Source organism: Sapajus apella, unplaced genomic scaffold (assembly GCF_009761245.1).
Source record: "Sapajus apella isolate SASKATOON/1434 unplaced genomic scaffold, GSC_monkey_1.0 scaffold53, whole genome shotgun sequence".
NCBI classification, from domain to species: domain Eukaryota; kingdom Metazoa; phylum Chordata; class Mammalia; order Primates; family Cebidae; genus Sapajus; species Sapajus apella.
The window spans coordinates 6,457,828-6,485,476 of NW_022436993.1; the positions used below are offsets into that span (position 1 = coordinate 6,457,828).

Genomic DNA, 27,649 nt, shown 5'->3' on the forward strand with positions numbered 1-27,649 from the left:
GATGGTGTAAAATGTATTTAAGAGATTAGAAATATAGAAAAATTAGGGTATGATTAGCGAACTCTTTGGCTAATAATTTGATCTTTTTTTTCCTGCCATAATCAGAGAACATACTAACTATGTCTGAGAAAATAGTTTCAGGAATATTTTTGTGGGAGTAGCACAGCAGGCATCAAGTCAACTTCGTATTCCATTATAGTCCATGTTTGAAAATAAATCTTTGGTCTATCAACTTTAGATAGAGATGCTGACATGGGAAGGAGTTTGTCAAGATCTACAAAGGAAAACATTCATTATGGAAAGACAGGAACAAATATTTGAACAGGAGTACAAGCACTTTCTCCCCTCTTGATAAATTTCACATCCTTAATTAAAAAATGTTTATTAGCCTATCTTGTAACTGAGAGTTTCCTGCTTCTATTTGCTTTCTGTTTCCAGTGCTATTTTTAAATTTTGGGGGCTTTTTAAAGTCATATTTTAATACCTGTTAAGAAATGTGGAATTTTTGTTGTTGTTTCTTCTATTTACCTCCTTTAACAACTTGGGAAAAGATGAAAATGAAAGTATTAATTTATAGATAATTTAGCTTTCAGAATGATTGGAAGGGCACAGAGAGAATTTAGCGAATATATGGTGTTCATTCCAGTTTTATTAGATAGTACAAAATTATATTAATATAAATCTGAATTATATTATTTTTAACTTTGTGTTTGTAATAAATTTTTCCAGTCAAGAAAACTTAGAAAACACCAAAATGCTGAGTAGTGAGAAATGCTAATAAAAGTAAATTGTTAAAAATGTTACTGGTAATAATGATACTTTAAGAAAGTAGCTTAAATATCTAAAATATTTTCAGTTACTCTCAGTGTTACAAACTATATAAATACAAACTATTGCTATAATAGTAATTTTATGATCTTGGGTAACATAAGGTCTCTAATCCTTAGTTTTCTCGCCTGTGAGATAAGAAGCCCTTACCTTATAAGGAGATTGTGAGGTTTTTTGAAATTATGTATGTAAAATATACCGCTTAACAAATGTTAGCTACTAGTTTAGCTTAGGTTATATGGCAGTGTACTTTTATTGTTGAACTCCTAGTATACTCTTTTACTTGTTTAATCCTTTTACTTTGAGAAAGTGGTAACTTGTAGAGAGGAAAAGATACTGATAAATATAAATAATCCATTACAAATGGCTGAGTGAAAATTAAGGAAAAGTTTTTAAATTGAACTTTTATATTATTGATGTAATATAAAACTATTCAAATACTACCTGTCAGTACAGGGTGGGATTGTATGAAGGCTCATTTGAGAAACTAAGTGATTGTTTGATCTTTCTATATTTTAGAACGTAATAAGTTAAGTTGTATAGATATATGGCTGTTAAGCTGGAAACAATATGTGCTGACTTTCCTTGAACGTTGGTATGGCCCCTGAGGTTTTGGCAGTGGATTGTGAATAGAAGTCATGTGTGATACCTTTGTGTTTTGCCTTAAGAAGGAATGCGTGGGTGCTGCTCCCTACCTATTTCCTCTTCTTGTGTACTGATAATTGATGAAAACTCAAGTCTGCAGAATTTGGACACAGAGATTGAAGTATGTGTTGAGCTGAATCACCACCTCTACACACCTTGTTTCCAAACTATTGCATGAGAAGAAAACAATTTTCTATCTTAAGCCACTACTACATTTTAGGATCTCTTTGTTACCGGGTGTTAGCTAATCACCTTTTAAAGAATAGCCAAACAGATTTAAAAGGAACCAAACAGTACTTCTAAATATGAAAAAGGGAATTGAAATGAAAACTCAATGGGTACCTAGGGCTGCCTAGAGAAATGGTTGACTCCAGGGCTGGGACGGGAGACATAGAGGATGAACCCAGAACACTGTGGTGCAAGAAAGTAAGGAAGTGCTTAGAAGAGTACTGCTTGGCAATTTTTTAAAAAAGGGAAGGAGAACTGATACATGTGATAGTATGGATGAACCTCAAAAACATTATGCTGGCCAGGCACGGTGGCTCATGTCTGTAATCCCAGCACTTTGGGAGGCTGAGGCTGGCAGATCACGAGGTCAGGAGTTCATGACCATCCTGGACAACATGGTAAAACCCTGTTTCTACAAAAAAAATACAAAAAAATTAGCTGGGCGTGTAGTCCCAGCTACTCAGGAGGCTGAGGCAGGAGAACTGCTTGGAGAGGTGGAGGTTGCAGTGAGCTGAGGTTGCACCACCGCACTCCAGCCTGGGCGACACAGTGAGACTGCATCTCAAAAAAAAAAAGCTAAATAAAATGGGCAGACACATAAGACTGCATATTGTATGAAATTTTCTAGAAAAGTTAAAACTAAAGATACAGAAAACAAATCAATGTTTGCCTGCAGTTGAGTGTTAGAGCAGGGATTGACTGCAAATGGACATTAAAAAAGGGCGATGAAAGTGTTCTAAAACTGGATTGTGGTGAATGTTGCACAGTTAAATACATTTGTTAAAAATCATTGTATTGTACACTTACAATAGGTGAATTGTGTGGTATGCAAATTATATTTCAATAAGACTAAAAAAATTTGAGAGATACTGTAAACAGAAGAAAAAGGTGGGTAAGGCTGGGTGGCAGTAGCTCATGCCTATAATCCTAGCACTTTGGGAGGCCGAGGTGGTAGATCATCTGAGGTCAAGAGTTTGAGACCAGCCTGGGCAACATGGTGAAACCGTGTATCTATTAAAAATACAAAAATTAGCCGAGCATGGTGGCAGGTGCCTATAATCCCAGCTACTCAGGAGGCTGAGGCAGGAGAATCGCTTGAACCCAGGAGGCAGAGGTTGCAGTGAGCCGAGATCACGCCACTGCACTCCAGCCTGGGCAAGAAGAGTGAAACTCTGCCTCAAAAAAAATAAATAAGGAGACAAAGGTGGGCAAAAGAACTCAGGAGTTAGCTTAGAGGATGTCTCAATGGCCAAATCTGGGACAACTTAGACAACAGAATGATGACAGTAAGGGATTTTAGCTTGTAGGATAAAATAAATATCCATGAATTTATTCTACATAAAGAAATAACTGAACAAATCGGGGGAAAGGCACAGGTTTTTTTAAATAGTAGAATCCTAATTAACAAAGGTAGAAGGACTGATTAAAAAAAAATCATCACTAAATACCCCAGCAACAATTGTTACAGACAAGAATTATCAGCGGATGTTCAAATTAGTTGGTAAAAGTATGCACAAAATACTTAATAAGTATTCCCACAAAATAGGTATTAATTATATAGGGAAAAATAGTAACTTCATAGAGAAGAAAATTGGCAAATACACTTTAACCAAGTGATCAATGTTAATATTACCAGTAAGAATATATATCAGCATATTTACCCCCTGATAGGATGCACAGAGATGGGTACAATATAACTTACATAGTAGTCTTGACCCCAAAAAAGCATAACCTAAATTTAGTCATGAGAAAATGTCAGGCAATCCCAAACTATGGAATGTTTTACAAATAATTCATTGGTACTCTTAAAGTGTCAAGATCAAGAAACACAAGAAAGACTAAAGAACTGTCACAAGTTGTAAGTATCTACAGAGATCTGAAAACCAAATGTCTTGTACAGGGTCTATAGATAATACCGTTACAGGAAAGGGGTCCTGATCCAGACTCCAAGAGAGGGCTCTTGAATCCTGCACAAGAAAGAATTCAGGGTGAGTCTGCAGTGCAAAGTAAAAGCAAGTTTATTAAGAAAGTAAAGTGATGAAAGTACAGCTACTCCATAGACAGAGTAGGACATTGCCAAAAATAAGTGGAGGAATGCATCTGCCATAGGCACAATACTTGTATATATGGGGTTCTGCTACCAGGGTTTGTGATAAAGGATCAATTTTCTTAATTGCTATATTTTGCAAAATAGATATTACTGTCTTTAAAGCAAAATTATTAATGCTTTTGTTCTCCAGATAATCTGGACACTCCCAAGTCTGGGTTTGTTTAGTAAACATTAATTTGTTCCCTTAAATATAAACATCTAGACACTAGGAATGCCTAACTTTTTGAGAGTGTAGCCCAGCAAGTCCTAGCCTCGTTTTCCTAGCCCTCACTCAAAATGGAGTCATTCTGGTTAGAATGCCTCTGACAATAGTATTGTGTCAATGTGAGTTTCCTGGTTGTAGTACTTGTAGTATGGTTAACTTTAAGGAAAGCTGAGGTAAGGGTATATGGAAACTTTGTACTATTTTCACAATTTTTCTGTAAGTCTAAAATTATTTCAAAGAAGTTTCATAAAATACAAAATAAACGACAGCACATTAGACTTAGCTGAAAAGAGAGTTAGTCAACTGAAAGAGAAAAGAGAAAAAAATTGTCTTGAATTATCTCTAGAGATACAAAAAAGATGCAGACATTAGGGATTGAGATATAGAAAATGTGAGAGATTAAAGACCTATCTAGTGGGTGTTACAGAAGTTGTGTAATAATATAAATAGTAAGAACAAAGAAGCGGCAAGATTGAAAGAGTGTCTCAGATATTTTTGAGAATTAAGAGAGAGAGAAATTTTTGAAAGCAGCCAAAGAGAAAAGACAGATTATCTACAAAGGAATAGCAGATTGAGAAAAGACTTTTCCATAGCAACAGTGAAGAAAAAGAATATACTGTCTTCAGGGCATTGAGGAAATATAACCTCAATGCTAGAATTCTAGAATTCTATGCCAAGTGAAGCTGCCTTTCAAGAAAGCGAACACAATGAAGACAATTCCTGAAAAACAACAAAAATAGAGTTAATTAAAAATAAAAACCAACAGACCCTTTCTGACACAAATATCAAAGACTAAACTTGAGGGAGAAGGAAAATGATTAGCCAATGGAAAGTCTGAGATGCAACACAGAATAGTGAATAAACATAATAAAAAATATGTAGATAAAACCTAAGCAAGCATTGTCTGTGTAAGAGAAGTACCTAATTTATAAAGATAGTAAATAGGATAAAATTAAAATTTTGAATCTGGGCATGACGGCTCATGCCTATAATCCCAGCACTGTGGGAGGTCAAGACTGGAAGATGGCTTGTGCCCAGGAGTTCAAGACCAGCTTGGGCAACATGGCAAAACCCCTTCACTTCTAAAAATACAAAAAAAGTAGCCAGGCATGGTGGCGTGTTCCTGTAGTCCCAGCTACTGGGGAGGATAAGGTGGGAGGATTGCTTCAGCCTGGGAGGCAGAGGTTGCAGTGAGCCGAGATCATTCCACTGCATTCCAACCTGAGTGACAGAGTGAGACCCTGTCTAAAAAAATAAAATAATAAAATAAAATTTTGGGTGCCAATGGTGTATGTTTGATGAGAGTGATCAGAGTTCAAATATTTTAAGGTTTTTATTTTTCAGGAGGGAACAACATTGATTATCTTTAGACTTTGTTAAGTTTAAATGCATCCAAAATTATCAGGAGTAGCCACTAAATAGAGCATATGATTTCCAAAAACGTACGGGGAGTAGGGGTGGGAAAAGAATGTCCTCAGAGTTTAGAAAAACAAACAGAAAACACTCATGCTAAAATAAAGGCAAGAAAGGAAGGGAAAGAAATAGAAACGAAAAAGCAAAAAGGCCAAATAAATAGGTAGAAAAAATTCAAATGTATCAATAAACACATTACATGGAAATTAATCTAAAGACAAACATTGACCAAATGAAAAAATAAATAACAAAATTAATATATGCTGTTTATAAGAGACATACTTAAAAAGACTCAAAAATATCAGAAGTCAAGAGTTGGAAATAAATTAATGTGATTGGACCCACTGAGTACCTAGAAGTAAGGCATAGACTGCTCTACTCAATAGCATTTCCTTTTATGCATAAGTGTTCACAATTGTATAAAACAGATTTTTAGATAATAGTTTTATTTATAAACCTTCCATAACTTGTTCAAACCTTCAGCTTTATTCTAACTTAAAACAATTCTTTAACCCTTTAATCTAGGCAAGAAAAATCAACATTCTCATGCCTTTTTATAATCTTTTACCAAAAGTATTTTCCTTAGACACATTGCATGTAGAACTGTTCAGTTGCCTCACGTATGTGTTACAGTGTTAACTCTGAGCAGCTTTTACTTTTGGTGAAAACCTTGGTACGTTCAGGATTCAAATTATGTATTCGTGGAGCTAATTATAAATAGCTGTCGTTAGTGAGATATATCCATGTTTCTCTGTATTTCTTCTTATAAAATGATTAAATTGACTTTTACCTGCCCATATGATATTATTTTTTCTCTTTCTTTATGGTAATCAGGAAGAACCAGAAAGAAACAGATTCTTAGGAACAAATAAGATGTTCTTTGGTCACTTGAACAAAATGGAAATGTCTTTCAACCAACTGATTGCTCTTCATGAAATACTGAATTAAATCAGGAAACTGCTTATTCTAATTGTTGTATCAGTTTAAACCATATTATTTTAAAACAAGAAAACAAAGGAAAAGTTCCTAGAAAGAAAATTACATTAGAAATTAGAAGCCTGGTTTTCCCATTTAATTGTTATATGGTCTTTTCCAATATTTTACTTTTTCTCATCTGTTAAAATGAATAGGGAAATCTTAAATAATGTACAGGAACAGTATGAATGATTTTCAATGCTAAGTTAAACGTAATACACCAAAAAAGTCAGGCCAGGCATGGTGAAGTTCAACACCAGCCTGGGCAACATGGCAAGACCCTGTCTCTACAAAATTAAAAAAAAAAAAAAAAAAAAGCCAAGCATGGAGGCATGTGCCTGTGGTCCCAGCTACTCAGGAGGCTGAGGTGGGAGAATCATTTGAGCTCAGGAGATCAAGGCTGCAGTGAACCATGTGTTGGTGCCACTGCACTCCAGCCTGGGTGACAGAGGGAGAGCCTGTCTCAAAAAAAAAAAAAAAAAAAGAAAAGAAAAGGCAGCAATATAGTAGCAAGTTTTAATTGCATCCTAGATGGATAGAATAGAATTTGAAGTTTTAAGTAAAAATAGAGCCATCTCCAATTTCGAAGACGATTTAAGATGTGGCAAGTCTTAATAATTGGTCAGTAGTCTTATGTTGGAATTTTGAATAAATTACTATACATTAATTCACAATTATTTATTGGTTGCTTAGTATGTGCCTGGCTAAAGTATCTGTTTTAGGGACACAGCATTAAACAAAATATATCTGCCCTTATTGTGTTTACATTCTAGTGGAAGAGAATGAGTGTAAATAAAAAATATATATCATATACTAGACAGTTACAATTCTGTGGAGAAAAATATAGCAGAGAAGAGGTAGAGGATGCATGACGGGAGAGACTGCAGTTTTAGATAAGGGTAGACAAGGGAGTCCTCACTGAGATGATGATATTTAAGGAAAGTCCTGAAGGAAGGAGGATGTGAATAATGGAGATAAGGGGCAGGACCATTTCAGGCAGAAGGATCAGCAAATGCAGAGGCCATGATCAGGACCATGCCCAAAGTGCTCAAGGAACATGAGAGAGGCCTGGATGTAGAGAAAGTTAGAGGAAAAGTGGTGGGAGATGAGTTCAGAGAGATGAGGTGTCGGGTCCCAGTGACCTTAGATGCCATTTAAAAGACTTTGGGGAATTTGATGTGACTGTAAGAACTTTGGCTTAAAAAAACAAAAAAGTGAAATGTATGTAACAAAAATTTGCCATTTTGCCCATTTTAAGTAGGTAATTCAATACTGTTACATACAATGTTGTACAACTATTAGCAACTCTCTAAAATTTCCAAAATTTTCTCATCACTCCAAACAGACACTGTACCCTTTAAGCAATAACCCCTCATTTCCCTCTCCCCCACACCAAACCCTGGTAACCTCCCATCCACTTTCTGTCTCTATGAAGTTCTAGATATTTCTTATAAGTGAAATCATTCAATATTTGTCCTTTTGTATCTGGCTTATGTCACTTAGTATAATGTTTTCAAGGTTCATCTTTGTTGTAGCACGTCAGTACTTCAGTTCTTTTTATAGATGAATAGTAGGCGTTGAATGTATATACCACCTTTTGTTTATCCATTTATCTACTGATGGACATTTGGGTTGCTTTTACCTTTGGCTATTGTGAATAGTGCTGCTATGAACATTGGTGTACAAGTATCTGTTTGAGTTTATGCCTTCAGTTCTTTTGGGTATATACCTAGAAATGGAATTGCCAGATCATGTGGTAATTCACTGTTTAACTTTTTGAGGAACTTCATCTTAATGTTTTTCGCAAGCAGTTGCACTATTAGAGCCCACTACCTGTATAAGGGCTCCAGTTTCTCCACATCCTCACAAACATGTTATTTTCCATTTTTAAAATTATAGTGATTGCAGGTGTGAAGTGATACGTCTTGTGGCTTTGATTTGCGTTTCCCTAATGGCTAATGATGGCATCTTTTCATGTACTTCATGGCTATTTGTGTATCTTCTGTGGAGAAATATCTGTTAAAATCCTTTGCCTATTGTTTTTTAATTTTATTTTAAGTTCTGGGATACATGTGCAGAATGTGCAGGTTTGTTACAAGTATACATGTGCCATGGTGACTTTGCCTATTTTTTAATTAGATTGTCTTTTCATTGCTGAGTTGTAAGAGTTCTTTATGTATTCTGGATATTACTCCTTACCAGATTTATGATTGCAAGTATTTTTCTCCTTCTGTAGTTTTCACTTTTTTTAGGGGCAGAGTCTTTCTTCTTCCTTCAGGCTGGAGTGCATCAATGCAACTTTGGCTCACTGCAGCCTTAGCCTCCAGGGCTCAAGTGATCCTCCAACTTCAGTCTCCAAGTACCATGCTTGGCTAATATTTGTAATTTTTTTTTGTGGGGACAAGGTCTCCAACTCCTAGGCGCAATTAATCCTCCTACCTCAGCCTCCTAAAGTGCTGGGATAATAGGCAACTGGCCTTAGTTGTCACTTTCATGATTGTTTCCTTTAATGCTAGTTGTTTTCTATATCTTACATGTTTTTATTTGTTAATTCTTCAATTATTACCTGTTTTTGTATTTAATCGATTTTTTTAAATGGTATACTATTTTGACTCTCTTCTTTCCTGTTTATATCTTAAATTATTTTCTTAGTGGTTACCTAGATTAAGTTAAACTAGGTTGTTACAAGTTTAAGATGTTAATTATAATTTCCAAGATAACCACTAAGGAGTTTGGCTTTTGATCTGAGTAAAATGGAAAACTGTTGGAGGCTTTTAACTACATCTGTTTTTTGTTTTAATCTCTCTGCTGTGCTGAAAATAGATAGTTGAGTTCAGGCAGGGGCTGAAGTTGGGAGATATGTTAGATTTTTTTAATAATTCAGGCAAAAAATCATAGTGGCTTGCCCCGTTGTGGTAATGGTAAGGATGTTAGTGTTCAGATTCTGAGTATGCTTTTGATAGTAGACACAACAGGACTTACTAATGAATTGAATGTGGATAGTGAGAGAAAGAGGAGTGACACCAAAATTTTTTGGGAGATGGAGTTATGTTTGGAGATAACATTCTAAATTTTAGAAGATCTGTGTGAAATAGATTTCTCTTTTTTTTTTTTTTTTTTTGAGATGGAGTTTCCCTGTCTCCCAGGCTGGAGTGCAGTGGCGCAGCCCCGGCTCACTGCAGTGTCCACCTCCTGGGTTCAAGTGATTCTCCTGGCTCAGCCTCCTGAGTAGATGGGACTACAGGCACCCGCCACCATGCCTGGCTCATTTTTGTGTTTTTAGTAGAGATGGGGTTTCACCATGTTGGCCACATTGGCCTCAAACTCCTGACTTCAGGTGATCTGCACGGCCTCCCAAAGTGCTGGGATTACAGGTGTGAGTCACTGTGCCCAGCCAGATTTCTCATCAATATTTTAAAAAATGTATTCCACATTTAGGAGAAGCTAAAACACGTCAAGGATATAATATGTTCAGGATGGCTGGATGCAATGGCTCACGCCCGTAATCTTAGCACTTTGGGAGGCTAAGGTGGGCAGATTATTTGAGGTCAGGTGTCCAAAACCAGACTGGTCAACATGGTGAAACCCCATCTTTACTAAAAATACAAAAAAATTTAGCTGGGCCTGGTGGCAGGGGCCTATAATCCCAGCTACTTGGGAAGCTGAGGGAGGAGAATCTCTTGAACCCTCAAGGCCGAGGTTGCAGCAGCAAGCCAAGTTCGTGCCACTGAACTCCAGCCTGGATGACAGAGCAAGACCCTGTCTCAAAAAAAAAAAAAGTCATGATGTTGGATTTCTTGGTGTTTTGTTTTCCCGTTAAACTATCAGGATATTTAGTGGAGTTGAAAGAAAGGCCAATTCCTCATCCTTCCATACATTCTATACTGAGAAACCGGGCTGTTGAGAGTAAAGATTGTTAAATACTAAACATATATTGGTAAAAGGAAGAGAAGGAAGGGTGGGAAGGAAAGAAGGAAAAGGAGCTCTGTTATGTTCATAATGTTCTTACCAAATGAACAAAGCATGTTAACAACTTTCAGAAAGAAGTTGAACAGCAAAATTTTTCTGCAAAAAAATAGTGATTTTTTTTTTTTTTTTGCTGCCAAATCTGATGTTTAAATGTGTCAGAAAAACCTCATCTTTCCTTTTATGTGAAATGTCTAGAAAAGGCAAATCTGTGGAGATGGGTACAAGGAATCTTTTTGGGCTGATGGGAATATTCTAAAACTAGATTATTGTGTTGCTGCAGAACTGTATAAATGTACTAAAAATTACTAAACACTTAAAACGGTGACTTTCATAGTTTGTAAATTAAATAAAGCTGTTAAAAATACATAAAGGCCAGAAAGAAAGAAAAAGACTCTTATGTCTCAATCATTTTGATTAAAATTTTATTAATATTATATGGAGAAATTTTGGTTGAACTTTTAAATTCCATGACAGTTTTAGTTTCAGGTTTCTACTTATGTATTTTTTGTTTTAAAATAGTATGTGTTTTATACAATAGTATTCGCAATTATATGCTTCTAATAAAAAGCCAAATCCTTGGTAACATTAGCATTAAGTAGCATATCTTATATGAAAATGAATATTACAGTAAAGTTCAGTAGAGAAATATGTGAATGGACAGAAGCAGATATTAATTATGAGCCTGTTTTAACATAAGAAAATATTTTGCTTAATAATAGTACGTTAAGTATACCATCACCTAATGTACTATGACTTAAAGAAAATGGAACGTTTCTGCATGTACTTATGAAAGTAAGTGCATTTTTTAAAAAGTTGAGAAGTATATGTACCGAACTGATGATAATTACTTCTGTTGAGAGAATGAGGCTTTGAAGAAGAATGTATATATTTATTTATTCATGTGTTACTTGTGTAATTGATAGAAAGCAAAGTATAAAGAGACTAAACAACTGAAAGGAAAAAAAGAAGATTAAGGCCTAAATAATGCCAGTGGTGATAGAGAAGAAAGTAAACACATGAAAAATGTTCAGTTGCCAAGTTGATATAGTACAGAACTATTGCAAAGATCAAAAATGATTGGGTAAGTAGATTACAGTAAATTAACTCAATGGAACTATAACATTACTTGACTGTAAACATAAACATTACTTTATTAAATTTATGAAGTAAAATGGAAACTTTTATATATACTGACAAAAAGAAGGTACGATATTATATAAACATTTTCGTTTTCAGCAGTAAAAACAGGAAAATAGAAGAAAAGAATTAAGATGACAATGAAAGTATTAATGATAAAATTAAGTGAATAGAGGAGCCCTTATTCTTCCATGCTTTCTTTAAAGGGTTTCTGAATAATCATAAATAAAAAAAGAAACATTGCTATAATCAGTGATTGGCAAAATACATATGGTTAAAGTTATTACAAAGAATTCTAGAAATGAGTTGTCTGAAAAAAATTTACACCCACTTTTTTATGTGTGTGTGTGTGTGTGTGTGTGTGTGTGTGTAAACTGTTGGAGGTTTTTAACTGGATCTGTCTTTTGTTTTAATCTGGCTGCCGTGCTGAAAATAGACTGTTGAGGGAATGTGCTAGGCAGGGGCTTAAGTTGGGAAATATGTTATATTTTGTAATGATCCAGGCAAAAAGTTATAGTGGCTTGGCCCATTGTGGTAATGGGAGCAATGTTTTATATATAAATATAACCTATATTTATATATACATATGTGTTTATGTACATAAATATATATTTATATACATATGTATTTATATATGTATGTATACATATATATGTGTATATATATTTAAGCAGCACTCAAAAATAATACCTTAGTGTCCTCTTTTTTTTTTTTTTTTTTTTTTTAAGATGGAGTTTCACCATGATGGCCAGGCTGGTCTTGTACTCCTGACCTCAGGTGATCCACCCACCTCAGCCTCCCAAAGTGCTAGGATTACAGGCATGAGCCACCGTGCCCGGCCATGTGTCCTCTTAATTATTTAATCTATTAGCTTTCAAACCTATGGTTAATTAATACTTTTTGTCTAATTAGACACAATTATTTTTATAATGATAGTATGATTTCAATGTATTTTCTAAAGTTTATGTGTTGAAAACTTAATCCCCAATGCAACAGTGTTGAGGTGAGAGTTTTAAAAGTGATTAGGTCCTGAAGTCTCTACCCTCATGGAAAGGTTAAAAAGGTTAGTGCAGTTATGGTGGGAGGGGTTAGTTATGGTGGTGGGTTCCTGGTAAAAGGATGAGTTCAACCCTCTTCCCTTCTTTCTCCCTCATGTATACCCTCTTGCCTTCTGTGTTCCACTGTGGGATGATGCAGCAAAAGGCCCTTGCCATAAGTGAGCCCTTTGACTTTGGACTTCTCAGCCTCCAGAGCTATAAGAAATAAATCTCTGTTCTTTATTAATTACCCACTCTCAGGTATTATTAGAGCCGCACAATACAAAGACAATGAGTTTGGCCTCTGTACACTGACATGAAAAGAATACAAAGGTAAAATAACTTTTTTCTCTAAATTTTTTAAAGTAGTTTTTGAAAATCAAGGTATTGCATGTACATATTTTGTTATAACAATGCAAAACAGATGGACAAAGACACATGAATTTGTTGTTTTCTATGTTAGCATGTAGGATAGAACATAACACAGAATATGTGAAAATAGCTTACTTTAAAAGTGTAAGCATATGGAGATGCTAATATCAAAAAGAAAATACTTTTCCTAAGATTTGTTTTTTAAAAAATTCGATGAAATATTTTTGATAAAAATTTAATAAAATACAATATATTTTAAGTGCTCTCTTTACAAAAAATTTATGAGGTAATGAAAATGTTAATTAGCTCTATTTAGCCATTCAACAATGTATGCCTATTTCAAAACATGTTGTTTATAAATGTATGTAACTTTTGTTCTAAAAAATTACTCAAAAGAAAAAATTTAATATAATACAAAAATATGTAAAGTAAAAGGTGATATTCTCATACCTTGTCCCTCAGTACCATTTGTCAGAGGTAATACTTTAAAAATTTTTGATGAAATTTATTTATATCCTGTATCTCCATTATTTCCATGTTTGCTTATATAAATTTTACCTTAAGAGGTTTTCCCGTCATATAATTTTTACCTTAGATATAGTAAGATGTAGAGTGTTACTATTCTAAATCATCTGTAGATTTAAGAATTTCTGTGTTCCACTAAATAATTTTAAATTGAGCAAAACTAATTACAGGTAAATCGTTCATCATTTGTTCCTGCAATGTTGTAATGCACTGATTTTTTCTTTTATAGCAGTGATTCTGAACTGGGGGCTTTCCCCACAACAGGGACACTTGACGATGTCTGGAGACATTTTTGGTTATTAGAACTGGCGGCAGGGAGGTGGGTGGTGGGTGGTGAGTGTGGGTAATGCTACTGGCATCTGGTAGTAGAGGTTAGGGGTGCTGCCAAACATCCTACAATGCACAGAACAGCCTCCTACAGCAAAGAATTATCTGGTTCAAAAATGTCAATAGTGCCAAAGTTGAGAAAGCCTGACTTAAATGAAAGTGGTTAAGAGTAAGTTCTACCCAGGCAGACTGCTTGGGTTTTATATCATAGCCCCACTACGAACTGTGAGACTGTGGGTGGTTATTTAACCTCTTGGTACCAGTTTCCTCATTATAATAATAATAGTCCCTATCTTATAGGGTTGGTAAGAGGCTATTTAATGCATTTTTTATTTGATATACTTAGATTTGTGCCTGGCACATAGTAGGAATGTTGGCTGCTATTGTTTTATTGTTTCTCAGTAAAGACTAAAATCTAATCAATTATATAACATTGAGAGAATGGCCAGTTAATAAAGGCATCTTAGTAATTTGGGGGAGTTTCTAAACATGATTTTGAGAGTTACTAAGTTAACTTTATATTTTAGCCTACTGTTTCCTACACAAACTATTTTTTTAATATTTAAAAAATTATGTTTGGGGTGATGCTGCCTCTTTATAGAGCAGTAACCCTTGGATTGAGATAGCATTTCCTTTTCTCTTAGATTCTATAGTTGCAGTTTTGTCTCTTTAAAAGCTTCAATTCCTGCAACATAGTGTTAAATCCTTATTCTAATCTTTCTTCACTTCTAAGCTGATGAAGACATTTTTGGGAAGTATCATTATGACTATATCCTGAGGGTACAATGAGAGTGTCTGATTTATAAAATATATGTTATTTTTAGAGGCAAGAGAAAATAATTTAGTCACGTCATGATTTTATTTCCTTTTAATAAGTACTATAAAGTTCATTAATCCCAAGTAATTATTTGTGTTTCTCATTGCTTTTCCTCTCAGTGGAGTAATTCATGAACTGTACTTACATTAAAACATATAATTTAACTAAATGAAGGTTTAATTCAAAATATTTTATATGCCTTGCAAATATAAAAATGCCCAGGAAAAATTTTAGATTGAGAGACAATGTATGGTGCCATTTTCTAGGAACATATGGCAACACTTTTTTTTAACCTAGTTAAATACCAAAGGTTAAAAACACAAACCCATTCCTTAAACTAAAAAAAGGTGTGTAAGTGGTGAAGAATACACTGTTGGTTTTTTTTTTCTTCTTTCTTTCTTCCTTTTTTTTTTTTTTAAAGTTCAGTTTTAGTTTTTTACCACTTGATGGCAGTGATGGAGCTAGAGCTCTACCCTGAGAAGGTTAGGGCAAGAACTCATTATGAATAACAAAAGGGTAGGTACAAAGGAAATCCCTGACATTTTAATATTATTCACGTTTCTAGGTGGTATTACTTATATTGCAAGTGACAGTAATAGGGGGGAAAGCCTCTAGATGGAGCTTCAGTACTTTCTAAGGGAAAACGTTTGCTGTTTCTTTTCCAATGAATGTTTTATATTATTTTACATAATATGTTGAATCCAGAATGGGTTTTTAAAAAATATTTAAGGGTGAATTTATTTTACCTGTAATTAGGAAAATTAATTCACCAAATTACCTAATAATTTGAAAAAATGGCTATTTAAGTATGTTACATTTTTATTTCATGATTAATATTTGTTGAAAAATTACGTTAAACTTTGAGTCAGAATTTCTATTTAGTATAAATGATTTGCATATCTAACAAATTAGTAAAAGACAATAAGAAATCAGGTGCTTAAAATCAATATTGTACCACAATTAAATCTGACCATCTGTATTATTATGCCTATTATCATTCAACATTTGAGTTCCTAAGAGAACATAAATATTATTCCAATTCAGCTGCCCAACTAAAAAAATTAAAAGCATTAGGAATTTTCATGAAAAATAATGTTTTAAAGAATGTATATGTTCTGTAGTAAATATTCTTACTTTCATCAGTAATGTTTTCCTTTTGCAGTGTCCATTATTACTATATATTGAAAGGAAGTTGTCATTTTTATTGATAGAAAGATGATGTTAATGTTCTCAGTACACTGTTGATTTTAGTGTCTACTTCCTGAATAATAAGAAAACTTGAAATAAAACAGTAAGTTTTCTGAGAATGGCCCTGTATGGTGAATTTAAAAAAAGAATAATAAGTTTTCTAGTTGGGCAGCTCAGGAGTCTGAGGTGGGAAGATTACTTGAACCTAGGAGTTTGAGAACAGCCTGGGCAATATGGCGAGACCCTGTCTTTATCTGTCTATCTATCTATCTGTCTGTCTATCTGTCTATCAATCTATCTATTATCTATCTGGATGGAATCTTGCTCTGACGCCTAGGCTGTAATGCAGTGGTGCAATCTCTGCCTCCCAGTTTCAAGCGTTTCTCCCACCTCAGCCTCCGGAGTAGCTAAAATTACAGGTGCGTGGCACCATGTCTGGATAATTTTTATATTTTTTTAGTAGAGATGGGGTTTCACCATGTTGTCTAGGCTGGTCACGAACTCCTGACCTCAGGTCATCCACCTGCCTCAGCCTCCCAAAGTGTTGGGATTGCAGGTATAAGCCACGGCGCCAGCCTGACCCTGTCTTTAAAAAAACAAAAAGAATAGTAAGTTTTCTTACTTTTCTTCTAATATGCCATTACCTAGGTTAATATTGATGTCTCTTAAAGCATTCAGTGAAGGAGAAAACAGCTATTGCTTTAAGTTGCCCCCTTTTTTTTTTCTTTTGAGACCGAGTTTTGCCCTTGTCACCCAGGCTGGAGTACAGTGGCATGATCTCCGCTCACTGCAACCTCTGCCTCCTGGATTCAGGCGATTCTCCTGCCTCAGCCTCCTGAGTAGCTGAGATTACAGGTGCCTGCTACCACACCCAGCTAATTTTTTGTATTTTTAGTAGAGATGGGGTTTTCTCTTGTTGAGTAGGCTGGTCTCGAACTTCTGACCTCGTCATCCACCCGCCTCAGCCTCCCAAAGTGCTGGGATTACAGGCGTGAGCCACCGCGCCCGGCCTGTTGCCCATTTTTTTAAGGACTCAAAATATTAGAGGAAAGCCTTGGGTAATCTTTGGTTTGAAATTGACATGGATAATAATTGTTTTATGTTGAAAAAATGTATAACTGGAAAATTATATGAGAAGCATGAAAAGTGATTTGTGGTCGTTTTACTTCTTTTCAGTTTCATGAATAAATGTGTTATTTATTCTCTATTGAGACAAAAACCTCCCTAAAACAGAGTAGTTGCCAGTAATTTTTTATAATTACACTTAACAATAATGTTGGCAACAGTTGATATTCTATTTGGCTAAGCAAATATGGTGTAAATTCATTTCAGGATGTATAGTCAGCTAAATTTGCAACATAATTTGCTTGCTAATCACCTCAGTAGTAACAATCTCCCAGAAAGCCGTGTGTTGCTTTATTTGTTCCTTATCTGATTAATTTTTTTGGAGTTTAGTAACAAAGGGACACATTTCAAGAACATCAGATAAATGTTCAATCGTTCTTTTAATATTAGTACTTTCTAAACTTATATAATCGTTAAACTTATATAAATTTATATAATTAAATTAGCTTTTAACTTGTATAATAAAGTGAACTTACGAAAATATGGCCTTTTTCTCAGGGGTAGGAAAACTCCACATTAAGGAACTATTATGTCACTACAATTATTTATCAGTGGTTACCATGTAGTAGTAGTAGTTACTAATGAAATAAATTTATTTAAAACCGTTATGGATAAGTTTCAACTTAATTTGTAACTTGAGGAATCCTTCTGGACAAAGGGAAACTGATATTTTCCATTTCTGTGAAACACTTGCACTATGAAGGAATGGTTTATATAGGAGGTTAATTTTACATTATTAAACCTATTTTATTTTAAGGGAAAACAAATAAAACACGAAGTTTTACTTTGCTATGGTCACAGTTTAAACTGTCTTTAATTTGGTACAAGAAAAACTTCTCTATTTTTTTTTTCCCAAGATGGAGTCTTGCTCTCTTGCCCAGTCTGGAGTACAGTGGTGCGATTTTGGCTCACTGCAACCTCCGCCTCCTGAGTTGAAGCAATTCTCCTGTCTCATCCTCCTGAGTAGCTGTGATTACAGCGCCCACCACCATGCCCGGCTAATTTTTGTATTTTTAGTAGAGACAGGGTTTCACCTTGTTGGCCAGGCTGGTCTTGTATTCCTGACCTCGTGATCTGCCCGCCTCAGCCTCCTAAAATGTTGGGATTACAGGCGTGAGTCACTGCGCCCAGCAAAACTTCTCTGTTTTACAATCATTTAGGTTGCCAGGTTACATTTTTTGCTTTCTTAACCAGTATATTGGCATTATCATCTGCAGTTATTTTAAGCTTGTCTAGATTACTTTTTTATCTTTATGGCAGTAGTGCCAAGTCTGAATTTAAGCATTTCTGTTGACTAATATTTCCGATTATATTGAGAGTATTATACTCGCTTTCAGTATTAGTACTGTAGACATTATTAAACCTAAATTTTATTGGTGTTGATAAGACAAAAATAGATTAACCAAGTAGAAAAGGACATCAAACTTCTCAATTCTTTTTCTTTTCTTTTCCTTTTTCTTTCTTGTGTGTGTGTGTGTGTGTGTGTGTGTGCGCGCACGCGTGTGCGCGTGTTTTGCTCTTTTTGCCCAGGCTGGAGTGCAATGGCATGACCTCAGCTTACCGCGACCTCTGTCTCCTGGGTTCAAGTGATTCTCCTGCCTCATCCTTCAGAGGGATTACAGGCACGTGCCGCCGTGCCTAGCTAATTTTGTATTTTTAGTAGAGATGGGGTTTCTCCATATTGATCAGGCTGGTCTTGAACTCTGGACCTCAGGTGATCCACACACCTCAGCCTCCCAAAGTGCTGGGATTACAGGCATGAGCCACCATGCCCAGCCCTCAATTATTTTTCTAAACTAGTTCCTAAAATAAATTTTCCTGAAATCCTTTCTACTTAACAGATTTTTAAAATTGTTATGTTGAAAGTATAATAAGCACAAGGAAGTCTGTAGCAGTTATTATAATGCTTAATAAAAATACGTTGATTTGTCAAAACAACTCTTGCTGTAACAGCAATACAGACTTTGAACAATACAAATTACATTCATAAATTTGGAAAATATATCTAGATAGCTCTACATCCCACTAGATATATGAGAGTACTTCACTTTATTGTGCTTTGCTTTATTGCACATTGAGCAATTACATTTTTTTTTTTTTTTTTTTACAAATTGAAGGTTTGTGGCAATCCTGAGTGCATCAAGTCTATGGGTGCTGTTTTTCCAACAGCATGTACTCCCTTCCTGTTTCTGTATCACATTTTGGTAACTCTTGGAACAGTTCAAACATTTTCGTTATTATTACATCTGTTGCAGTGACCTATCATCAGTGATCTTTGATATTACCATTGTAATTATTTTGGGAGTCACAAACCATGCCTATATAAATTGGTAAATTTCATCAATAAATGTTGTATGTGTTCTGACTGATCTGACGACCTGCTCTTCCCCCATCTCTCTCTTTCTATTTGGGCCTCCCTACTCTCTGAGACACAACAATTTTGAAATTAGGACACTTAACCCTACAGTGATCTCTAAGTATTCAAGTGAATGGAAGAGTCACATATCTCATACTTTAAAATGATTAAGTTCAGTGAGGAAGGCAGGTTGAAAGCCAAGACAGGCCAACAGCTAGGCCTCTTGCACCAAACTGGCATGTATGAATGCAAAGGAAAAGTTCTTGAAGGAAATTAAGTGCTACTCCAGTGAAAACATGAATGATAAGAAAGTGAAAAGGCCTTAATGCTGATAGTGAGAAAGTGTGAGTGATGTATTTAGAAGATCAAACCAACCACAACATTCCCTTGAGCCAGAGCCTAATCCAGAGCAAGGTCCTAATTCTCTTCGTTTCTAAGAAGGCCAAGAGGGGTGAGGAAGTTGCAGAAGAAAAGTTGGAAGCTAGCAGAAGTTGGATCATAAGGCTTAAGGAAAGCAGCCATCTCTACAATGTAAAAGTGCAAGGTGCAACAGAAGGTGCTGATGGAGAAGCTGCAGTAAGTTATCCAGAAGATCTAGCTAAGATCATTGATGAAGGTGGCTACACTAAGCAACAGATTTTCAGTGTAAATGAAATAGCCCTCTGTTGGAAGAAGATGCCATCTAGGACTTTCATAAGCTAGAGAAGAAAAGTTGATGCCTGGATTCAAAGCTTCAAAGAACAGGCTGACTCTCTTGTTAGGAGCTAATGCAGCTGGTGACTTTAAGTGGAAGCCAATGCTCATTTACCATTTTGAAAATCTTAGGGCCCTTAAGAATTATGATAAATCTGCTCTGCCAGTGCTATATAAATGGAACAACAAAGCTTGGATGACAGCATATCTGTTCACAGCATGGTTTACTGAAATCCAGTGTTCAGACCTACTGCTCAAAAAAAAAGATTTTTTTTCCCAAAATATCACAGCTCATTGACAATGCACCTACACCCAATGGCACTGATGGAGATGTGCAAGGAGATGAATGTTGTTTTTATTCCTGCTTTCACAACATGCATTCTGTAGCTCAAGGATCAAGGGGCCTTTTGACTTTCAAGTTTTATTATTTAAGAAATAATCCTCTTTGGCAGCTATAGCCTTATGAAATGTATTTGGATCTGGGCAAAGCAAGTTGAAAACTTTCTGGGAAGAATTCACCGTTCTAGATACCAATAAAAACATTTGTGATTATGCAAGGAAATAAAAATACCGACAGGAACAGGAGTTTGAAAAGTGTTCATACCACCCTTCATGTTTGACTTTGAGGGCCTTAAGATGTCATTGGAGGAGGTAACTGCAGGTTGGTGGCAAATAGCAAGAGAACTAAAATTAGGAGTGTATCCCGAAGATGTGACTGAATGGCTGTAATTTCATGATGACACTTGAAGAAATGAGGTGTTGCTTCTTATGGATGAGCAAAGAAAGTGATTTCTTTTTTTCCTTTTTTTCCGAGACAGAGTTTCGCTCTTGTTCCCCAGGCTGGAGTGCAGTGGCGCCATCTCTGCTCACTGCAACCTCTGCCTCTCGGGTTCAAGTGATTCTCTTGCCTCAGCCTCCCAAGTAGCTGAGATTACAGGCATGTGTCACCACACCCAGCTGATTTTGTATTTTTAGTAGAGATGGGGTTTCTCCATGTTGGTCAGGCTGGTCTCAAACTCCTGACCTCAGGTGATCCGCCCAACCTCAGCCTCCCAAAGTGTTGGGATTACAGGCGTGAGCCACTGTGCCTGGTCAGAAAGTGATTTCTTGATATGGAATCTATTGATGAAGATGCTGTGAACATTATTGAAGTGACAACAAAGGATTTAGAATGTTCTACAAACTTAATTGATAACAGCAGCAGGGTTTGAGAATATTGATTCCAATTTTGAAAGCAGTTTTGTGGGTAAAGTGCTATCAAACAGCATCAGGTACTACAGAGAAATCTTTCATGAATGGAAGTGTCAGTCAGTGCAGCAAACTTCATTTGTTGTCTTATTTTAAGAAATTACCATGGCCTCCCTAACTTTCAGCAACCACCACCACCACCCTGATCAGTCAGTAGCCATCAACATTGAGGCAAGACCCTACACCAGAAAAAAGGTTACGACTTACTGAAGACTCAGATGTTCTTTAGCATTTTTTAGTAATAAATTATTTTAAAATTAAGGTATGTTCAGTGATTTCCTTAGACATAATAGTATTATATACTTAGTAGTCTATAATGTAGTATAAACATCACTTTTATATGCACTGGTGAACCAAAAAATTTGTATGACTTGCTTTATTGTGATATTTGCTTTATTATAGTCCTCTGGAACTGAACTCACAATATCTCTGAGGTATGCCTGTTTAGGTTATTACATTTTAAATTCTGTTTCGTCTGTGTTTGAAAGAATGAATACATTGTCTGAATGAGCTGAAGAGATTGTGGCAATAGTTGAAGTAGAGAATGATTGAAGGATTAAGAGGAAGTGCATCAGTGGTATGTGGACCGAGAATAGCTTGCCTAGGAGTTTGATATCATCTGGGAAGCAAAATAAAAACATTCAGGTGTGCTAGGGATTCAAGATTTTAGTAACGCTGCTTCCTGTGAGGGGAAACTAGGTAATAAAAAAGGCTACTGCAATGAACAATATAGGAGTCAGTGTATCAGGCTTTACAAAGATGATTTAATGCAGTGGTTATGAAACATTTGGGAGTGTACATTACCAATATATGTATATTTATTTATAAATGGTATATTAGCACAACATTACTATTATAAAATTTGAAATGCAGCTGACTCTAGGAAAAACCCTAAAGATGTTATGTAATTAGTATATAGTCATGTTGTTTTCTTGTCTGTATGTGATTATAAATCAACACATGATAGTTAACAAAAGTTAGATTTGTATACTTTTGTTTCCAGCCTGCTAAAGAATAAGCTTAGTCATCTAAATTCAGTGTTCTAGCATAAAAATAACTTAGAATAAGGAGCATGGAATAGAAATTACCAAGTCTGAAGTTCAGTTAAAAATGCTTCTTGGCTGGGCATGGTGGCTCATGTCTGTAATCCCAACACTTTAGGAGGCTGAGGTGGGTGGATAACTTGAGCTCAGGAGTTCCAGACCAGACTGTGCAACGTGGCGAAACCCCTGTCTCTACTAAAAAAAATTACAAAAATTAGCCAGGCATGGTAGTGCGTGCCTGTGGTCGCAGCTTCTTGGGGGACTGAAGTGGGAGGATCACTTGAGCCTGGGAGGTAGAGGTTGCAGTGAGTGAAGATCGTGCCACTGTACTCCAGCCTAGGTAACAGAGTGACACCCTATCTCAAAAAAAAAAAAAAAAAAAGATTCTTGTGCATTACTATATGCTTTTGCCTTTGTATACTACCACAGGAGAACATTATATGACATGGAAAATTGGACTAAGAACATTTTTAGTATGGAGCACTTATTTAAGCAAAAATGATAGCAAATTTGAATGAAATCAACCCAGTTCTAAATACTGGTCATCATCCAGAATGACACACCAATAAATAAGTAACTAGACTAAAAGTGTGCTGTGATTATATAGCATAAAATGGCAGTCCTCCTTAACTCTCCCAGTTACCAAGTTAACTCCAAAGGTTTTAGGGACCAATTTACCTCATTTGGCATTAGAAGGCAATTGCTTATTGGCGAGGTACTATGGCTCACACCCATATTCCCATTTTGGGAGACAAAGGCAGGCAAATCACTTGAGGTCATGAGTTCGAAACCAGCCTGGCCAACATGGAGAAACCTGTCTCTACCAAAAATGCAAAAATTATCTTGGTGTGGTGGGGGGCACCTGTAATCCCAGCTACTTGGGAGGCTGAAACACAAGAATCACTTTAACTCTGGGGGCAGAGGTTACAGTGAGCCGAGATCACACCACTGCACTCTAGCCTGGGCAACAAAGCAAGAGATTGCATCTCAAAAAAAAAAAAAAAAAAAAAAAAAGAAGAGGAAGGCAATCACTTATTGAAGCATGGGTACTTTAAAATAAAATAGGACATAACTTTAATTCTGAAAATGATTCAAAATCATGTATCCAGTTTGCTAAAAGCAGAGAACAAAAAAGAAACTGTACTCAAATATATCCAGAAATTAATTCAACAACTTATTTCTGATTCTCATACATATGTAACATGAAGGAAAATATTGATTCCTCATTCTAAAACTGGTTAAGTACAGTTATTTCATTTCCCTTCCTGGAATCTTTTGTCCTGTTTTTGTTTGTTTTGCAGTAGACAGAAAACGTTTAATCCAGATATACATACAGATAGACAATTAAAAGATTTTTAAACTTTTAATTACTGATGATGAAAAAGAGTTTAAAAAATATATTGCCTCCATTATAACTGATGTCTGACTTCCTGCTGGAACAGGTACAATTTGTTTGGCTACTCTTCTGAATTACTTAAATGAGTTTTACTAGCATCTCTATCCTAGAAATTCTCCAACTGGGAGGGAGTGAAGCATGAAGCTGAGATAAGTGGCAAGCGTTTTTAAAAAAGAGGTACTTTTAACTTGTCTCAAGCTTTTTTTGAACCTTAACCGTGTTCCTAGTGTGTAGTAGTCTCCCATTATCTGTAGGAGATATGTTCCAAAATCCCAATGGGTGCCTTAAAGTGTGTGTGTGTGTGTGTGTGTGTGTGTGTGTGTGTGTGTGTGTGTGTATTCATACCTTATGATAAAGGTCAATTTATAAATTAGGCACAATAAGATTAACAGCAATACCTAATAACAAAATAGAACAATTGCAACAATATACTGTAATAAAAGTTATGTGAGTATTATAGCTCTCTCTTGTCTCAAAATGTCTTAATATTTTCAGACTGCAGTTGACCATGGGTAACTGAAACATCAGAAAGCAAAAGCTTGGCTAAGGGAAGATTGCTATGTACTACAGGCCACCAAACACACTCTGCCTAGAATTAGAAATTTCCACATTAATTCCAATAATACTGACTTGAAGATTTTTGTGATACTATATCTAAGTGCTTCTTAGATTCACCATTTTATTTACTTTGCCCCTAGAATTATTTTGCACAGTGACTTCTGGCATTCTTGAAAAATAGTAAATATGCAGAAGTTTAAATGTTCATAATTGATAGATACTTTAACATTCAAGACCGCAAGTTGGGCCAGGTGCGATGGCTCACACCTGTAATCCTAGCTACTCTAGAGGCTGATGCAGGAGAATCACTTGAACCTGGGAGGTGGAGATTTCAGTGAGCCAAGATGGCACCACTGCACTCCAGCCTTGGCGACAGAGTGAGACTTCATCTTAAAAAAAAAACAAGGCCGGGCGCGGTGGCTCAAGCCTGTAATCCCAGCACTTTGGGAGGCCGAGGCGGGTGGATCACGAGGTCAAGAGATCGAGACCATCCTGGTCAACATGGTGAAACCCCGTCTCTACTAAAAATACAAAAAATTAGCTGGGCATGGTGGCACGTGCCTGTAATCCCAGCTACTCAGGAGGCTGAGGCAGGAGAATTGCCTGAACCCAGGAGGCGGAGGTTGCGGTGAGCCGAGATCGCGCCATTGCACTCCAGCCTGGGTAACAAGAGCGAAACTCCGTCTCAAAAAAAAAAAAAAAAACAAAAAAAAAACTGCAAGCTGGGAAGGAAATAAGGACTGATTAGTATTAAGACTTTTATTATATCCCATATTTTTGAATCATGACATTAGATACCTGAGAAATCAAACTATGTATTTGCTTTGTTTCTTTGTTATTTCTGCAAAGGTTGAATGATAAATTATTACAAATAATTTGATGAAAATTCTGGTCAAAAGTCAAATGTGACAAATATACTGAAATAAAATATTTCAATTATTTTCAGAGATAAGAACTATGAAACTCTTCCTAAAAGATAATGATCAGGAAATAATAAGCAGCTATTGGATAATAAAATTCCCCTGAGGAAACAAAATTGTTGTACAATTTTTGGCTTTTGGAGCTGCTACAATGCATAGAAAAGATGCAGTATCCAATTATAGCTGACTTTTTTTTTTTTTTCTCTCTTCTCCTGAGACAATCTCACACTGTCTCCTGGGCTGGAATGGAATGTCATGATCTCAGCTCACTGTGACCTCCACCTCCTGGCTTCAAGTGATTCTCTTACCTCAGCCTCCTGAGTAGCTAGGATCACAGGTGCCCTCCACCATGCCTAGCTAATTTTTTGTATTTTTAGTAGAGATGGGGTTTCAACTATGTTGCCAGTCTGGTCTTGAACTCCTGACCTTGTGATCTGCCCACCTCAGCCACCCAAAGTGCTGAGATTACAGGTGTGAGCCATTGCACCCAGCCTATAGCTAACTCTTGAAAAACGGAGAGGTTAGGAGTGCCAGTCCCCCAGCACGGTGGAAAATCCACGAATAGCTTTTGGCTCCACCAAAACCTAACTACAAGTAGCCTATCACCAACATATACAGTCAATTAACACGTATTTTGGATGTTATATGTATCAGATACTGTATTGTTAAAATGTTATTAAGAAAATCATAAGAGAAAATACATTTACTGTTCATTAAGTGGAAGTGGATCATCATAAAGGTCTTCATCTTTGCGTCTTCTCATTGAGTAGGCTGAGAGGCTGAGAGGCGCGGAGAGAGGAGGCATTAGTCTTGCTGTCTCAAGGATGACAGAAGCAGAAGAGGTGGAGGAAGTGGAAGGGGAGTCAGGAGAGGCAGGCATACTTGTGTAACTTTTGTTGAAAAAAATCTGAACATAAAGTGGACCCTCACAGATCGAACCTCTGGTGTTCAAGGGTCAGCTATGTTTATTCTGGATACTGATTTTTTAAATTACTTGCTGATTTGCTTCTTAAATTGGCTTCTGTTGTACAACATCATGCACATGACATTTTGTACATGACATCACATGACATTTTGCACATCACATCATGCACATGAAATTTTGTTTTACGATAGCAGAATACCACAGACTGGCTAATTTATAAAGAAAATATACTTCTTTCTCATAGTTCTATAGCTGGAAAGTCCAATATCAAGGTGGTAGCATCTGGTGAGGGCCTTCATGCTGCATCATCTTCTGGCACGAGAGAGAGCAAGCAATAGAACTGGCAGACTCAAGCCCTTTTATGCCATTAATCCGTTCTTGAAGGTGGAGCACTCATGACCGAAACACCTCCCATTAAGTTCCTCCTTCCAGCTGTATTGGGGATTGGGGATTGTATTGGGGATTGTTTCCAACACATGCTTTCAGGGGGACACATTCAAACTATAGCATTATCCCATTTTATTAATAGATACTACTTTTGATGCCTATTTAGGTTATTTCTAATTTGGGGCTTTTATGAGCAATTCTATGAACATTCATGTACATATCTTTTTTTAAAATTGTACTTTAACTTCTGGGGAACATGTGTAAAACATGCAGGTTTGTTACATAGGTGTACATATGCCATTGTGGTTGGCTGCATCTATCACCTAGCCATCTACATTAGATATTTCTCCTAATGCTCTTCCTCTCCTAGCTCCCCACCCCTTGACAGACCCTGGTGTGTGATGTTCCCCTCCCTATGTCCATGTGTTCTCATTGTTTAACTCCCACTTATGAGTGAGAATATGAGACGTTTGTTTTTCTGTTCTTGTGTTAGTTTGCTGAGAATGATGGTTTCCAGCCTCGTCCATGTCCCTGCAAAGGACATGTACTCATCCTTTTTTATGGCTGCGTAGCATTCCATGGTGTGTATGTGCCACATTTTCTTTATGCAGTCTGTCATTGAGGGGCATTTGGGTTGGTTCCAAGTCTTCGCTATTGTGAACAGTGCTGCAGTAAACGTACATGTCCATGTGTCTTTATAATAAAATGATTTATAATTCTTTGGGTATATACCCAGTAATGGTATTGCTGGGTCAAATGGTATTTCTAGTTCTAGATCCTTGAGGAATCACCGCACTGTCTTCCACAATGGTTGAACTTACACTCCCAACGACAGTGTAAAAGTGTTTCTATTTCTCTACATCCTCTCCAGCATCTGTTGTCTCCTGACTTATTAATAATTGTCATTCTAATTGGCATGAGATGGTATCTCAATGTAGTTTTGATTTGCATTTCTCTAACGACCGGTGATAATGAGGTTTTTTTCATATGTTTGGTGGCTGCATAAATGTCTCCTTTTGAGAAGTGTCTGTTCATATCCTTTGGCCACTTTTTGATGGGGTTGTTTCTTTTTATCCTGTAAATTTGTTTCAGTTCTTTGTAGATTCTGGATTATTAGCCCTTTGTCAGATGGGTAGACTGCAAGGTTGCCTGTTCACTCTAATGATAGTTTCTTTTGCTGTGCAGAAGCTCAATAGTTTAATTAGATCCTATTTGTCTATTT

General features: G+C 36.2%; 1 protein-coding gene and 1 long non-coding RNA gene across 2 annotated transcripts in view; one reads left to right on the forward strand and one right to left on the reverse strand.

Moving 5' to 3' along the window:
- Window positions 1–27,649, forward strand: part of DNAJC1 (DnaJ heat shock protein family (Hsp40) member C1) — a 223,175-nt gene that overhangs the window by 33,130 nt on the left and 162,396 nt on the right. The gene's annotated exons all lie outside the window — the stretch shown is intronic.
- On the reverse strand, window positions 1,901–26,041 carry LOC116527116. The gene is made up of 3 exons (XR_004258394.1): window positions 25,823–26,041; window positions 7,143–7,151; window positions 1,901–1,910 (listed from the first exon to the last, which is right to left on the reverse strand). It is a non-coding gene; the product is annotated as an uncharacterized LOC116527116 (long non-coding RNA).